This window comes from Acanthaster planci, linkage group LG09 (assembly GCF_054643075.1).
Source record: "Acanthaster planci isolate LZ-2023a linkage group LG09, COTS_SCS, whole genome shotgun sequence".
NCBI lineage: Eukaryota > Metazoa > Echinodermata > Asteroidea > Valvatida > Acanthasteridae > Acanthaster > Acanthaster planci.
Genome location: NC_141785.1, coordinates 19,625,950 through 19,639,738, shown reverse-complemented (window position 1 = coordinate 19,639,738; position 13,789 = coordinate 19,625,950). Strand labels below are relative to the sequence as shown.

General features: G+C 41.3%; 1 protein-coding gene across 3 annotated transcripts in view; it reads left to right on the top strand.

Annotated features, from left to right (window-relative positions):
• The window catches only part of LOC110989859 (excitatory amino acid transporter-like), a 97,456-nt gene that overhangs the window by 16,046 nt on the left and 67,621 nt on the right, over positions 1–13,789 (top strand). For all 3 annotated transcript variants that reach the window (XM_087140903.1, XM_022254539.2, XM_022254555.2), the window contains one exon: positions 10,355–10,441. The gene's annotated coding sequence lies outside the window, so the exon portion shown is untranslated. The remainder of the gene's footprint in view (positions 1–10,354; positions 10,442–13,789) is intronic.

The following is a 13,789-nucleotide window of genomic DNA, read 5'->3' as shown; positions in this document are numbered from 1 at the left end:
GCACTTCCTTTCCAAGATATCAGCAAGGTTTCAACTCAATCAGACATTCACTTCAAGAGCTATAGTGCTTCGAAAAGTGCATCTTTAATGTCACGTGACTTGTCACAAGATGACATCATCATCACATCGAGTATATTTTTGTCTAAAGCACTCCCCTTCAAAGGGATATTTTAAAGATGTACATGTACTGTAAATTGAAAACAGATAAGAGTCCTCAAGTAATCAGTTTTCAACAGAATGAGTGTCTTTTATTAACTGAGCAGTTTTCCTGTCAAGAAAGTAGTCCTTGAATGGGCATCAGCCAAAAAATGTCTTGAGGGGACACTTTTCCTTCAGAAGGGGAAGGTCTGTGGCATTGGCAGTGGTAGCCGGCTGATGCCAAAATGATGAGGGTGGTGGCAGAATTTTCTTCAATGTAGCATAGTCGATGAAGAACGATGGCAGTGAATTTTACATGTAAGTGTACCTGCGTGTGTCTTGGTGCTCCGCACATGAAGGTCCACTACCCTCAAGCGCCCCTGAACGTGAAGAAACCGTCTCTCCTCAGAATTTCCAGATGAGAGGTAAAATGGAACTACCTGCGAGGCAAATGGATTTGTTTGGTCGCTGAAAACATAAAAGAAGTGATTCTTATCCTTCGGTACAGCTTCGGTATTGCTGCAGGACACATCTTTTTTTATATTTCATTCACATGGATGAACTCTGGAGTTATGATAGCAATCCTGTGGCCTTGAAGTAAAATCTTACTTTTTTTCAGCACTGTGTATATATGATGTCTGCCTTATCAACATTCTACATCTTTCTTCGTACAGATCAGTGTATGTTAGGCCTACACATTGCACACGAGTTCTTGGGTCTTTGCATCATGAGAAGATCATTAATGAGAGACAGATTTGGACTTTTTTGTTCATTCCTCACACTTCAGCTGAAAGTGGTTGCTTAGACATTTTCACAGTTCAGAGTTTTTGGCCTCCTCCCCTCCCCACAGTTTTATCTACAGAAATTTATGCTTTTTGATGAGTTTCAACCTTTATCTTTATTTTCTCAAATTTGTGAACTTGCCTACAATCAATGAACAATTGTGGAGGAACCATAATCCTGCAGGTACCGGTACGCTCTGTGCCCATCAAGTCTAAAGTACAGAAACAGTGACTGGTGTTCATCCCCACACTTCCAAACCTACATGTACCAGTACATGTAACCTTTTGATGGATTTTGAAGTATCTGACAGGTTTAGTGAATATTTTGAGGCATAAGAACGGTCAAAAGTGAGATGGGCTGGATGTATAAAGCCAGGTGGTAGGACAATTAAGCAGCACAAACGACTAGCCTCCAGGGGCACATTTCCAAAGGAGGCAAAACAGATTGACAGGTGACATTGGACAGCCTGACAACAGAGAGGTTAGGTACTGTTCATTGGAAGATGTATTCCTCATCGCCATGTAGTCATGGAGGATGAGACACTGAACAGTGCTGCTGCTGGATCATGTCCACCCTGTGTGTCTGTCTCTCTGTTGGGGAGAGGGGGTTCTTCCATCACACAGTAGATTTTTTTACTCTAGGAAAAATTTTCACCTCCTTTCTATTACAGTTGAAGGTGGCAGCCTTCATGGTTTGAAGATTGCCCAACATTTTGAAATATACATGTACATGTATAGATACAATTAGTTGCGTGCAGGAAAATTGTACACGGCCAGCGTTTTTGCTTCTGTATTATTAATTAAGACTGATGTCCATTGAGGTAAGGTAATTACCGGTATGTATAATTTTTATCAGTGACTGTATTCTGTGTGCACTCTGCATACAAATAACACCTGCACACAAATAATACCCTCATGAATGCATCATTGGCCCAAAATTTAACAAGGGACCTGAAAAAGCAGCACAGCCACTACAGCACGGAAAGGTAATCCAGGTCCTAAAGCATTTAACGTTTGCAGTACTGCAGACCGTGGAAGCTCCCTGTCTTACCAGTACCTGGAACGACATGCATGCCATCATTGAGTGGTGGTACATGTACATATTTCATGCTTGATTGAAGTATCCTTGACCATCAATTATTAACCTTAACAGTTCTGAATCCTCCAAGTTTCAGACAGCCCCAAGAGAGTTGAGGTTTGTAAAGATCTGGGAAGCAGGTACAGTACAATCTACTTGGGCAGGCAGAATGAAACCTCCATCAAATTAGTCAAATCTGCCACTTCAAGAATCTATTCAAGTACTCCTAGGGGTCCTTGTGCACAGGGACCTGTTCCCAGAATCCTTTTATGCATTCCGAGGTGAGAGCTTTCCAGCTGGATAATGCTGTTCAACCTTAGACTTGCATTGGAATGATGATAATTATAATGCTGATTTCCTGCAGTGTTATTTGTTGACCATTTGTTTAGTTGCACTGGAGCGATCATATGGTACATGTACAGGTACATGTACACTTTTGGCTCACCAAGTAAATTCTGATATTGATTATGAATAAATTATGATTATGATTATTGTCCTGAGGCACAGGACATGACGTGCAGTCCTGTGCAAACTGAACTTGAGCATGCTTGTAATCAATTTGTGCCAAGTTTTCATTAGTTACCGGTACAGTCTTTGTGTTTTGCCATCTCTAAACTTTATAGCAGGCTGCCAATGTCCACCTTAACTGGTATCTCATCAAAGTAACATTATTTTGACATGTACTTGTATGGAGGACACCACTTGTATGAAGGACACCAGTCTGTCTTGGCCAGTAACTTGTCTTTCTTAGTTACACTATTTACAAGGTGCCATTCTTGACTTGATGCTGCACGTGTCAACATGAGCCATTTAGAAGCATGGCAGACACAATACGTGTAGGAAGGTGCTATTTGAAGTGGGTAAATTTGGAGCAAATGCAAAAGATTTTACCCACACCAAATAGCGCCCTCCTATTGTGTCCACCATGCTTCTACAAGACTAATACATATACAGTTTGTGGCTTTACTGCCATAAGTTTTTGTTTACTTGTGTTCATCAGGACACCGTACATGTATGTTACCACTTTTTTTCATCATCTATGGTGAAACAGGCAAATTCAGAAGTACAATTAGTGCTAGGTTTCTAATTGCATGACAGGTGCCATTTTGCTGCGATGCTGTAGTGAGTGCAATGGATTGTGGGAGGTCGGAGGTTGAACATAACATGTGCACCCAATCTGCCAATTCTCCAGGTTGCCACTATTGGAATGTGAACATGGTTACAAATTGCCCTGGTTAGCAGGAAAGCAGGGAAGCTCAATCATTGGATGATGTTTCTAGTGTGAATTGATTCTCCTGGTTAGTTCCTTGCTCAGGTGTGAACAACTACACCCGGGTAAGTCCAGACTAGTGTGAAAAGGGCTTATGTGACATTCACCATACATCTGACAACCTTTGTGAAATAGTTGCGAGGCAAGGCAAGTGAGTAGAAGTCTTTCACTCAGTAGTCTACAGAAATCGCTTGCACTTTCCGAAGGAGGAACCCGGGTTCACCTTTCTATTTCTACTATCCAAGTCCCTTAATGAAAATCTCTACACTTGGAATGATGATCTTTTTAGAGATATGGTACATGTATCTAGCCGGGTCACATGGTAAATGCATGCCTGTGATGCGCTATGACAGGTGCGGCTAAACATAGGCCAGTGATAGTCAAGAGTCAGGGAGAGCAAAGACTGTCAAGCAGTTGACGATGGTAGCTTGCGTAAGCACCCTCAGTGTGTGAAACAGGTGCAGCGTTATCAAGAAACTAGCGCTAGCATATGCAACATGCACCCTGTCTTACAGACATACATGCAAACAAATACACAAGCAGTCAGGCTGCATGTGTTTCTGTCAATAGAGAAGCATTTACATCAAACCAAATAGTTCAGTGAGATACATTGTAAATAGGAAAATAAATACGCGCCCTCAAAAATGTAGAACTATGTTGAATACACAAATACATCTTACTAAATTTATAAACATCTAAAACAATCTGGAGTGATGTAGTGAACACATGTAAGCCCAAGTGCACATTTCAGAATGTGACCAACGTGTGCAGTAGCGCCAGGTGAAATCTCTATTGTGAATGAATGAGGTTCTGTAGAGAACCGATGTAGCCTACTTGTCATTAGCTCTGAGCATGTCCTCTGAAATGTGGAGTGCAATGGTTCTCATCCAAAACCTTGGTCAATCCCGAAAGAAATGTCACATGGTGCTACCATTTGTACCACGTATCACATGTACCATGAACCCTCCTTACTTCCATGTGCAAAATTTCAAAACCTATGTATTATGAGTAATTTTTTAATTCCAAAATGAAACGGTGGTGGCATTTGAAGAGTGCTATTGCTTTGCAATTGCTTTTGGTGTTCAGTTTTGTATATTTTTTTTTACAAGCATTGTTTTTATTGCAGACTTCACACATGTCCACGGTTCTGTGCTGGCCGGTGCCAGCCATTACTCAACATTACCGGCTAGCACTGGGGATGAAAGCTTGCCGACCAGCACAAATTACAATGTGTACTACATTATTGCAATTTGTTGCAATAATGTATTGTATTGAGAGAGAAAATGGACTGTTTTCATTATTTAAAAATTGTCAAAAACAACGGGCACTAAAAATTCCAGCTACATGTACAACCCTGCACATGTCAAGGTTTGAGTGGATGTTTCCACGCATTTACATGTATGCAATACAGTCAGTTGTAAATGTACTGACAAGTACATGTTCATGTATATTGTAGTTAAGTTGTAACTACACTGTACTTTAAAAGGCACAAAGTGAATATGATACATTAACAATAGTGAAATGTCAACTGCTGTGTGGTAAAGTGGGCACTCTGGGTCAACTCTTCAATTGTCAACAGTATCAACTATTGCTTAAATCAATTAAAATTTTGTCCCAACTTTCCGAACAGTGGGTACGTGTATACATGTACTTGTACATGTACCTGATGTATGCACCAGTATGTGTGAACGAAAATTAAGTCGAGCACACAAACATTTTGACAGTTTGAAGCACATGCATGCCACCCTGTAGTGTCAGATGTAATATGACGCACCGCGCATGTTGCCTCCCTGCCGTGCAATAACACCATCAGTATTTCCTCCATTAACTGGAGTGTTTTCACATCCAGCCTCTATCTTAATTGCATCAAAGTCGATTAGTTTTGGTACTGAGGGATGTGCGCAAGAGGTGCTCTCCCCCCACGCTTGGTTGGGTCAGTTCACGTTGTATGCCACATTCCACCTTCCACCAACGTCAACTTTAAATGCATCAGCACAGTTGTCTCTGTTGATTGGCCGTTGTCCTTATTGTGTTTCTTTGCCAGTGTGGTACCAGTGTAAAAAAGATGCCGATATGCAGAATGCTCAGTCATTCATGAATGTAAATGCTTGAAAAAGGTCATATACATGTACATGTATTAGGGACTCACCAGCCAGTCGAATCTTTGGCTTTTATCAAGATTGTTTCCTTCTTAGTCTGTCTTTGAGATCGCTCTGTCACTGAAGTCCAGTACAATAACAAAGCCATCCTGGCCCATGGTTTCCCTCTTTTGGCAAACTATAAAAGAAGTTCTTCAAAACTGTCCATTTCAAAGACATTTCTCATACAAGATCTGCAGAAACTGACAGTGACAAGACCTCCACTGTATGGGCAAAAACCCTCAGTGACAACGTGGCCCAAGTCAGATTTTCGTCAGCCTCTGAATGTATACAATATACATATATGTGTTCCTCACCTGTGATGTCTGCACTTGCTACATTTTGATTTCATCGTCACATTTGATTGAAAGTTACCCTATGAGAGTCCTGCACTTTTTTTAAAAGAAGATTTACAGTGTAAGACTACATGTACATGTATGTACAAAGTACCCTTGCTATTTACCCTCAACATTTAGTGACTGAAAGGTCATGGTTTAGGCCTAGATGCCTTTTGGGTTTCCACCCACAGATGTGGTCTTTGGTTTGCTGCATCTATCAAGGAGTGCTCTTCTCTCAGCACCCAATTTACAGACTGTTTCTCAGCGCTGTAAAACTTAAATGCACGCATTCATTTCAGCCATTATCCGAGCTGTACCCTGTGATTTATCAGTGGTGCTGTTGGAGAGAGAAAGAATGATGTGCCAAAGATAACACTTCCTTGGTTGCCACAAAAGGGACGCAGCATGTACATAGTACCCCACACTGACTGATGATGTCAAAGCTTTAGCCGTCATTCCAGCCAAAGCAAAACAGCTCTAACGAGTTAATTATAGTCGGGATGGAGATGGCTCAAGATAAACCCGAGAGCATGGGTCTTAGGAAAAGATCAAGGTTGACGAAGCAGTCATTTCCTCAAAAAGTTGTACAAACAACCTTTACGTGCGCAGTACCGGCATGCTGCAACCTATGAAAGCCTCCTGCACAGGAGCACATTGGCAAATTTGATGGATTCGTATGCACGCACACGGGCATTTGTAGATGCGTAATGTGACACTGATGCTTACGCTAGCATCATTGACAAGGGAGAAAAGGGTTGGAAAATGTGACATGGTGCCTGGTACACCGTGAGAGTAATCATTCTACCAGAATGTACAAATAAACCCAACAAGCTGGTTGCATTATTGAACTTTGGCCCTGCAAGTCCATCTGCTAGCACTTGTGCCAGAAAGTTAAAAGTTGTGATCAGTCACTGGTCTGCCTTCATTGTTTCGATCTGGCTGTTGCATTAACCTCGATTTGCCTGAACAAGTTAAGTGTTCAAAGTATCAATTCTCACCTCTAATGAGAAACCGTGCAGCTTGCGGATGTGTATTAACCTTTTCTTAGCAAATTTACACAGATGTACCAAAGCCAATGCTAAAAGCAAGTGGCAGTTCTTCAAAAGCCATAACTTATATTACATGTCCCAGTTTTGCATCATGGCAAGGTGCTTTCTTTATCTTCTGTTTAGTTTTTAATTTTCAGCTGATCACTAATAAAATGTTTGGAAGTCTCCTTTGTACAAAGTACTCCCGCCAAATCTTTAACAAACAGTTGAAACTTCAAGGATCTTGTGTCTGAATACTATCAAAATGAGTCCCCACTGTCTTGGGAAACCCTTACCCATTTGGTTTGTTTTTTTCACAGCCGTCAAAAAGGCTTTAAGTTCATTGTGTCTAGACTGTCTGTGTTCTCAGAACAAGTTGAACAAATCCATGATTTCCTGGAGTGAGGTGAACTTGTCCTTTGTGTACAAGAGTTAATGTGGCTAGTTCATATCAAGAAAATGACTAAGGAGTACTAACGGCATAAGTGACCCCAGCCAACCGCTTCCTACTGGCATGCTTAGACGAATGCATTCTCAAATGTGATGCTGTCCATTTGCCCTGTCTCTCGTGCTTGTTGCTGGGTTGCTGTACCTGTACAGTACATATCAGTGTACATGTAGATATCCAGGAACTTTATAATCAGCCTAGCTGGGTTCCTACATCTATCGTCTTGGAACCGATGCAGCTGATTTTTTTTGGTCCGTTTTGAGAGGACCAAGTGAAAGTAGGTGACCGATAAAAAAAATAGTTTGTCAATGCAGTACAATCAGTGTAATCCCCGGTGAAATTCTGCCCTTTTTTTGTTAGGCCCCCAAGTATACACCCTAAACCAGAATGATAACCAGGAAGTCAAAAGCACTTAGTGAAAATGAAAGTACATTTACCAGTACATGTACATGGAGCTGGATAGGCCTATGCATCATCAGGTACACATGACACTGGTATCGTTCACACTTTCATTCATCTTCTGCACTGAATGTCTGGTTGAGAAGCTCCTCTGTCATCTTTTGGATTTCTCGCTGAAAGAAGCATTTGACATTTGGATGAGCTCCCTGAAAGTGCTTTAGTGTCACTGTGCCGTGTACTTGCCTTTTGACTTTTTACTCGTACTGTACTTACAGTGTAGGCCTACTTCGACCGAGTGAATGGTTCATTTTTAGTGCCAGTTTGGCCATTATGCAATAGAGAAATGGTACAGATGGGAAAAACTTAAGCCCAACATAGGAAATTGGCTGTAAGCATCCTACCACCAATACCAGTACGCTCACTATGGGTTCTCAATACTAGCAGCTTGACTTCCACCCTACCAACCCCATGAAAAACAAGTTATATGGTGTCAGCCTCCTTTCAGCCTTGTGTATCAACAGTAGTGTTAAAAGAGCAAGGACCCATTGATATATAATGTGTTTTCCTACTCAATGAAGGGGATAAAATAATTCTGAATCATTATGGATGGTGAATCTATGCATGTACAACAATGGACATGTAAGTGTACATCGTACCGTATTGTGACAACAGGTCGCATGATACCGTATCTCTGCTTATCCTTTAGATGCTGCTTCTGCTGGCCTTCAGCATGCACTGCTTTCTGCTTGCTGTGAACCCTGCAGGTGTAAATAACTGAACGTGACGTGTGTAACAAAGAAAAGATGAGGTCCCTTGTAGCTTCCGTGGCACTTTCTCAGTTGGCACGGGAAGCAATTTGAACCCAGGCGTGATCAAACACAAGAAATGCTAGTGACGTCTTGGCGGGGGAACATTGGCAAAGATGTTCTTTGTTTGCCCGTTTGGGGTTTCAAAGCCTGGTTGATCACTGTGGAATAGGTTGTACGTATGTAAATTCTTTTACATTGTACTCTGCCTTAAATACTGACGTTCATATTGGGTTTAGTGAGGTCAGCTGCCATTTTTTTTCTATCAAGTACATGTTAGAAATGTTGAATTTTGATTTGTAGTTTCCAGACCGGTTCATTTTTCAAAAAGAAAACTGTAATGTCCTCTGTAGAAGGGAAATCTATATTTGCACAGTATTTGAAACTTTGTTGCTCAGAGCCATCTGGTTTTGATGAAACATACTGGTACAAGTTTAAGAATGAGCAACCCTTTGATAATGCACAGAATTCTCAATTTGGTCAGGTACTGGTTCGTGTAATGCACACCAAAAAAAAGGTAAGAAATATCGGATAGTTTGTAACATTTCTCTAAGTCTTCCTGCAAGATTTGTCTTTTCAATTAGCTTTTTGACTTCTACTGTAGTCTTGATAACTCTTCTAATTGTAAAACAGGCAGAAGGTACATGTACAGTATTCTGTTATGGTAAAATGCAGCCTCCATTTCCTATGCTTGTACTAGTAGCACAATAATGCCTTTTCTACCATGATCCCACACTCCGGTGCACTTCTTCTCAAGCACAGAAGGAATTGTGGGTTTGTCCAGATTCAGTTGAAAATCGATCATATCAACCTTTGAATGGGGCACACAGTGTTATATCTAAATTAACATGTGACCATGTAGCTTCACCCAATCCATACATTTACCAGTAACACTGTTTCTTGTGTGACTTTAAAGGACAGCTGCCTTGAAGTCTCCATAGAGACATTGTTTGCACGCCTCTGGTCATTCATCCATGCTTGTAGCATTGGCTAGCTTTTAATCAAAAGCCCTTCCTTCTCTATGAAATTGTAAGGGACAAGCTAGACACCCTCCCCTCTGCGCAGGCATAGCAGTGTGTTTGGGCAGATGAGCACCACTGGAAAAACGAGACAGACAAAAAGAGAGAAACACAAAAAAAACTGAGCTACAGAAACAGTGACAATGATCAAACTTCAGAGACTTCTTTATAGTCCAAGCTGGAATAATCCCCTCATTTAAGGCTCTACCTCCAATCAGTCACTCTTGGAAACGAAACCCTTACTGACGTCAAATGCTTATGCAGTTGCTGCCATCCATCAAGCAGTGTGTGAGAGCCAGGCTTAAGGTCGGTCTCGTTGTGCAAAACCAATTTGCTGTGGTGCAGTTAATGGTATATGTTTGTATCTATATCATACATGTAGGACGGTTGTGATCTGAAGCTTGTGTGCATCACCTGTGTTCATATCAACTCCTGAAATCCCACAAGAATTTGATTTTTCACTGCCTGAAAAGTTTTCAGAGTTCAGGAGAGAGTACAATGTGGCTGCATCAGTTGTCATAAGTTTTTTTCAATCTTTGCTCAATTTGCGCTCATTAATCACATTCTTAAAAGGGACCGCAAGTGGACATATCGTCTTATACTAGTATGCAGGAAAAAAAAACTAAGCATTCGACTAGAAGGAAGAGTTTACTGGTAGCTTAATAAGTAGAAGAGAAGTGCTCATAATTTCCTCAAGAACATACATCGACTTTTTCATTTAAATGCAGCTTTAATGCTAGTCTTGAAAACATGGGAAAATGTCTTTTTGGCCTATTCCACTTTGGAATGGATTCTTAAAACTTCTATGTTAAAATATTTTGATATCACGTCACAATTACATTCACAAGACAAAGCATTCTTTGCAATTTTTCAATATTGGTTTCATTGTTCCCCGTTGTCATTTTTGTAGAGTTCCCACTGAGTGTCACCTGACAGCTTCGGTTTGAACCTCCAGGGTCCAATAAGTCTGCTCGTCTGAAACGGGATCTGCACACAGGTAAGCATAGAGGCAGTCTCAACAGGGATTAATCCTGCTCACCAAATGAGAATTTTGCAAGTGACATATAATGGTTGAGAATGGTTTGACAGGTTCACGTACAGGTGGGCGACCATGTGATTTTGAAGGCATGAAGAGGTCTCTACAACTTTAAGTCTTCAGACTTAAATAGGATTGGCCATGGAAGTACTGTTACTGTATGTACTGCATGAGTCGGTCCAGTGGACGCATTAGAAAACAGTTCAAGTAACTTGACTTTTAACTCGGGTGTCTTGAGACTTGACATATTTTTTTTAGGTGGGGAAAGGGTTGGTTGTGATACTTCAAACTGCGTTTGCCCATGTTGGGAACTCATGACACATTGGGAACTCGTGAAGTGCTAGTGTACATGTGCCTTGATGTACATGTACTGTATGTATACCAAGATCTGTTTGCTGGCATTGTAGGTGGCCTACAACAGGTGGCCCCTAAGTGCACTTTTCTCATCCAGCATCCTAGATTTGTTGAACATCCTGCTGATGAAGCATCCAGATGTCCAAATTGAACAGTTGATTCTTTGTACCCTAAAGCGCAGTATGTGGCATACTCACAAGAGCCACTCAGCTAAGTCAATCCTCACTTGAGAATGGTGGTATGCAGTGGGGAAACCAATGTTCATCTGAATGCGCACAAACTGACAGCGCAGTCATGTGACACTGACGGGAATGCATATATTACTCTGGCCACACATTGGGAACTGATCCATCTTTACAGTCTCACAGCAGTGTTCTGCATTTTTTTTTCCACCACTGGTACCGGGACACATACTTTGTGATAGGAACTGGCAATTTTGAATGTAGTACCTGTACGGTTCCACTGGAACCCACCTTTGAATAAATAATGCAGCTACAAGCCTCATGGTGTATGCACATTTCACATCCTGTCTGACTCGTTTCTGGGTACCACAGGAACCAGTGTAGCATTCGTCTTTTAGCAGATGGAATTCACATTAACTTATAGGGTGACACAGCATTGGTGCCAACAGGTCAGCTGTAGGCATCGGCAGCTGTGGACTCTAGTTGGCTTTATGCTCTGTACACGCAGCTTTAATTTTGTATTAGTCATCTGTATACGTTGCTGTGTTCTAAATTTTCATCATTTTTTTGGGGGGGGAGGGTGAGAGGGGGGTGAGATACTCATAGCATACATGTGGGCTGTGCCTGCCTGAAATCCATTGTAACGTCACAGTAAAAGCCAGTTCACACTTAGGGCAACTGCGAATGCAGAGTGATTTTGACATGAAACATGGGTAGCAAAAGTTGAAATGTGTTCAACATTTGCAGATTTTTAGTGCCAAGTACATGCGGGAAATTCCAGAAATTAGGGGGGCCATTTTTTTTTTCGTGTCCCTGTCACATCTGACATACGTTTTGTGAGTTCAGAACACATACTCTCATTTTCAAGAGTGATGAATTAATTCAAATTACCTGCCAAACAGATAGTAATAGTTTGAAATCAATTCCAGTGACATTTCCTTGTCAAATAACAAAGGTCAGATGTAACAGGGACACAAAAATGTCACACTTTTGGATCCCTAATTTCTGGAATTACCCATGTATGAACTGGCCTCAAGGCTGGCAGCGTGGGGATCTGGTTGATTGGGTCAATTGTCTCATTAGCGTAATGGTGGCTCGTGAAGCACGTATTTGTTAGGCATTCTCTGCCGGGACGACTTGATGCTTCATCTGACTGCTGTTTTTGGCTGCTGATTATTATTACACTCATGAGTACGTAATTATGCCTTAGTACGACAGGTCTACCGATGAATAAGCATGGGTACTGCACATGTACCCACCCAAATGAATGTGAGATTCAGAGTTCATTCATTCTGCATGTACATGTAATTTGCATGTATAATGAATTGATATGAAGGCCCTACTCCAAATTCAACAGGGCACCAACAAGCAGCTTCAACAATTTCCAATTTCTATGTACAGTGTACATGTAAATTAATTGTACAGGGTCAGCATTAGATTGGAATTATTTTTTAGAGTCTAGTTCTTTTAAACTCCAATTTTTTTTGTTTTATGGGAATGAGAGCAGCTGCCTACCGGTAAATGTATATATACATGCCATCTGCTACGAGCACAAATGAGATAGTGTTTTTGCACAGTAACAACAGTTCTTTAGTGGGGACTCGCCACTTGCTGATGCACATTCAGGCGCATTTGGCATGGGACATGACCACGGACCAATTTCTTGTTGAATGTCACCAGGCTCCATGCATGAGCCCAGTTGAAAACTTCCCACCAACCTGTCTCATCTTTGCGGGTTAGCTTACACTTCAACTCAGTGTGGATAATGCCTTCCTATCGTACGCAAGAGATTAATAGTTTTCTTAATCTTATCATTCCCAGCATCCACTTCTTATAAAGCTTTGCCGTTCAGATTTTTGCACAAGGTGTAGCCATACCGGTACATGCCATGCAAGTTCCATTTTACTGTCAAGATTCCCGTTGTTACCGTTTGATTCCCATTCAATTAACAAGCAAATTGCAAAGTTGTGAGCATTTTGCATCTGAATGACGATCGACTGCAATGCATAAAAGTTGATTTTTTGTTAATCGCAAGTCATTTGACATGGCTCAGTGATACCATACTACACATGTGTTCACATCAACATCTCTGCAATATATCAGACAGCGGCGCAACCGCATTCAAAAAGACACGGACTTGTTTCTGTCTGGGACTGCAAAAGCGTGAATGTGATCTACGCGTATCAACTCTGATTAGAAATTCATCTGTTGTTGATCTGAGATCATTGGCATTATGTCTTTGTGAAAAACCTGTGCAGCACATCAGACATGTGATTCAAAGTAATTTCTGCCATGAACTACCAGTATGCATGATGTGCATTACCCGTCAACCTGTTGCAATCCCTTGTTGATTAGAAATGCCTTCAAACAGGCATCCACTAGTAGTGTGCAAACATGAACAATTCAAAGTGTTCCAGGTATTGCTTGCTGCTTAAGGAGCATTTAAAAAGAAGTCATGTACATGTAGCACTGGTCACTTTTTGTCCCCAGCTACAATGTACATGTATGTACCTTATGTAGAAGTGCTCTTGATGGTTGTTCAAAGGTTGGAATGAGGTGCAGAAATAGAGTACCGAAGTGTGACGTCACTGTGAACCAGAAAGTACAGTGGAAACGAATGGAGTACGCGCGCATGTTGGTTCACGCGCTGGTTCTCGCGCTAATGCCTTTTACACACTACCGGTAATTGTGCGCGTGACGTACTCACTTCCCTACTCTATTGCAATTGCATGATTTAATTTAAAAGGGAATATGGTGCATTATTGGCATCTTT